Genomic DNA, 4,249 nt, shown 5'->3' with positions numbered 1-4,249 from the left:
AAGTATCTTTGGATTTTCTCCTGAGGCACTTAAACTAAATGAAATACTCTAATTTTTTGCCATCTTTCACCCAACATACATATGTGGTTGTAGCATGTTCATTTTCATTTGTATACAGTATATATGTGATTATATTGCAGTTACCATTATGCTGTTATGCATTTGAGTTGGGGAAATTAAGGCCACACCAAAAAGAAGAGACACTGTTTATTCAGAACTTGCTGTACTGAGGGAGTCAGCCACCATCACTTGTATTTGGCAGAGACGCAGGCAGAGGCTTACGGAGGGGGAAGCTTTATGGTGAAAAGGGCTTCAGACGTTCTCTGACCGGAGGCAGTTGGCATGAGGAAGTGGGAGGGTGGCCGACTGTCAGCAGGCATCCCAATGGGACTGTTCTGGGGAACGTTTGGCTTTCTCTGATTGGTCCTGGATTAGAAGTGGGGACAAAAAATAAGGTTGTTGGCAGTCATCAGCCAGGTCCTGACAGGTTTGGGTGGGCTTCTGCCATGGTGTGGCTCCCTGCCCTACGCTGGTTGCTGCAGTCGTGAGTCAATTTGTTGTCATAAGTTGTGTGCGCTGTCCACTTACAAATTCAGTCTCTCAGAGGTGTTTCCAGTTTATGACTATAAGGCTTTTCAAGTTTTACATGAGTATTAGGATAAGAGTAACTTAAATAAACTGAATAGTAAATAACTTAAACAGTAACTTAAATAAACTGAAAAGTTACATACATACATTTGTAACCCCTAAAGCAACCATATAAAAGAAGATAACATAGCCAATAGATGGGTTAAAATGGAATCTTAAAAATTACTCAACCCAAAGAAAGCAAAAGGGAAGAGGTAGCAGGAAGCAAAACAAACTTAGGAATAAACAGAAAAAAAGTGGTACACCAGAATTCAACCACATCAATAATTACATTAGATGGCAGTGGTCTCAGCCAGGGCTTCGGTAAACTTAGTCTATAAAGGGCCAGTTAAAATACTTTAGGCTTTCAGAGCCACATAGTCTTTGCCATCTCTGCTTTGGAATTAGCCATAGACAAATACCTAAATGGGTGGGCACAACTATCTTCCAATAAAACTATAGTTACAGAAATAGCAGGCAAGATTTAGCCTGCAAGCAGTAGTTTGCTTGACTCTGAGCTCCTAGATTTTGGTTTATTCCTTAAATATGTTGAACTATGTTCTGATATGTATTTGCTTCCAAATCTGGGAATTTACGTTAATCTCATTTTTTCCTTCCAGGCTTGGAAATTTCCAAGTTTAGAACCACTTTAAAAGTGGGTTTGGGTGTCTAAAGACCAGCCTGGTGATGAGAATTTGGGCTGCACATCCTCAGGACAGCTGACTGAGGTAACAACCTCTTAGAGTTAGGCCCAAGGCAGTGCCCCCACTATTCTTTAGGGAGAAGGGGGAGAGTTTTGAATTTACTTCCAGTTCAGTCGCCCTCTAAGACTGTGGAAGAGAGGGCGATAAAGGAACTAAGGATTGTAAAACCACCTACAGCCGGCTGGTGGAGAGGAAACTGGCCAGAGGGTGCAGGCTGTGCTGGACTAGCAGCCCACATCACTGGCAGTGGGCAAGGACAGGGTAGCCAGGGGGCTCAGCTGGAACTTACACAGAGCTCCCACATTGGATAATGGGAGGAGGGCCAGAACCCGGAGGGAATGATCCTCCTGCCATTATCATTCCAGTCACTCCAGATCCCTCTGTTGACAGTTTAATTAAGTTACCATGTTGAGAGATATTTAGAGTCCAGCTCCAGTATCACAAAGCAGTTCACCTTCTGTCTTTTCCTCCTTCAAGCAAGGAGGATTTGGGGCCAAGAGCTAATAAACTGGTATCTGGCACCAAGGTACTGTTTTTGTTTAAATGTCCCCCCTGATACCACACATACCTTCATGTCAAAATACTTCAATATTAAAGTCTTTATTTAAATATATCTTGTGTTGAAGAGCAGAAATAGTTGATACAAGTAATGTGATAGTTTATATGAACTACAACTCTTAAAAGGAAATGAGTAATAACTTTCCAGTGTTTTTATGTTATTTACAAGAGAATTATTTAGTGTTTTCCCTTCCCACTTGACTCCTTGAAGACTCAAATTCCCACTTGTAGACAGCCACCTGCTCCTGTGGTCCTGAAATTTTGTGGCCAACTGTTTTTCACTTTCTCTCTTGATCTCCTTACTGATATTTTTCTTTTTTGTCCTTAAAAAAAAAAATCCTTTAACTGTAGTTTTTTGGGAATTAGGATATAAAGAAGGTAAATATATGTTCAACCTGACATGTTTAACTGAAAAAAAAGAAAACTATTTTGGACTCTGATAGGCTTCTGAACCCTTGTACCTTTTAAAGTGTGTACCTTGCGTTCACACTTTCATAGTAGTTTGGCCAATCTACAATGCCAGCTTCAAGATTACTTTCCCTCAGCTCATGGAGCCTTTATTAGATTTCAAGCATCCACGGATGCAAATGAGAAAACTGATGTCTTCTCAAGGGTCTCTTGTTCCATTGTAGGTAACCTGTTTTTCTTTCTCTGAAAGGTGTTATAGTCTTTTCTTTATCCTTGATTTTTAAATTTCATGAATTTTTCTCTAGGGGTGGGGATTTTTTAAAAGTTTATCTTGTTTGATATTCAGTGGGACTCCCTCCGCCCCCCAGAAAGAATGGCTCTCACCTCTGTACCTTCTTTACTACATGTTTTGAGTGGGCTAGTCCGTCCATTCTGCTTTATCCATTAGGAAAATCCCATTTGCTTGCAATCTGCAAAAAATTCTTCAAAATCTCTGGGCTGATTCCCAACCACCCTCTTCCTCATCTATTACAGATTTACTCTTGTCAATCCTATAATGGGATTTTGGGGAGGAGAGAGGGTAAACATATATCTATCTGTCACCTTGATGGAAGTTTCTCTTCTCTTTCAATGTGCTCATCCCCTGATTGCTTATACCTCAGAATGCCAAGGTCTTTGCTTCCCCGATCAGCTTGCAGTTACTTGTATGAACCTTCACTAGGCTATTCTTAGAGGGTAGAACCATTCTATTTTGCATCATTTTTGTTGTACCTAGAAAAATAGCTAATTAAAAATTTTATACTAGAATAGAACTTAATTTAAGTTGCTGATATTGCTATTTTTAATCACAACATTCTCAAAAACATCCCAAGAAAGACCCTAGGTAAGTGTGATTATAGATCACCTTCTGCCTTTTCCTCTTTCCCTTCTCTCTTTCTTATTCACTTTCCTCTTCTAAATGAGCACCATCCCTAACTTTTCCCCCTATTTTTCCCTGAGCATATATTTATTTTTGTTCAAATTAGTTTGCACATGCACTTTTGAAAATCTGTCAAGTAAAATTCTAGGGTCTGTAAATCATTGTAGAGTATCTGGACGGGACCCTGACGCTAAGGTTCTCATTTAAAAGTATTCTGAAGAGGTCTTAAATATTCTGATCTTAACTTTGAAAATAAAAACTTTTTTTATTTTTTCATTAATCAGAACATGTTTCAGTTCTGAACTGTCTCCTTGGCTTCGCTAGAATTAATAACAAGCTTTTCTAAACCATTATTTAATAGTTAAGTCCTCTAGCCTAGAAAATTCCTCTCCAGAATGAAAATAACAAAAATATACTTCAATATGAAAGCAGTTAATAGCCATATACTAAAATATGTGTGGTGAAAAATATATTCTATACAACTCAGATATGTTAAATGTTATAACACGTATTGGGACAATAAATATATCTTCACGTTATTGCTATTCATTTTCATACCTATGCCTATCAATTCTGAAGGTTTTTTGGCTTGTTTTTGGTGAAATTTTGTTCATTCTCTGACCAGTCTAGAAAATTTGGGTATTTTCTAGCTAAACAAGTAAAGAGCTCTTAAAAATGTGAATAGAAAGTTTATTTACCAGTATAAAAATTGTAAGTAAAATTGAAAATTACCCAGGTATGCCTTCAAAAGTCTTGCTTTTACAAGTGTTAGAAACAGTCTTCAAATGTTAATACTGAACTGATAGTCAAAGTTCCTAACCTTGATGAGACTTTTTTTTATTAATTTCTGAGGAATTTAATTTACCACAAAAACAACTCTGACAGTTAAGTGAATATATACTCAGAATGCTATTCTCAGCATTAAATATTAGGAAGTTTCCCATCCCTGTTAAGCTTGCTGTTGTCTTCCTGTCATTACATGATAAGCACCAAGAAATATGTATTTCAGTAAATCATTTGTTAGTGAATATTT

Source organism: Manis pentadactyla, chromosome 3 (assembly GCF_030020395.1).
Source record: "Manis pentadactyla isolate mManPen7 chromosome 3, mManPen7.hap1, whole genome shotgun sequence".
NCBI classification, from domain to species: Eukaryota; Metazoa; Chordata; class Mammalia; order Pholidota; family Manidae; genus Manis; species Manis pentadactyla.
This window is presented reverse-complemented; position numbering follows the sequence as displayed.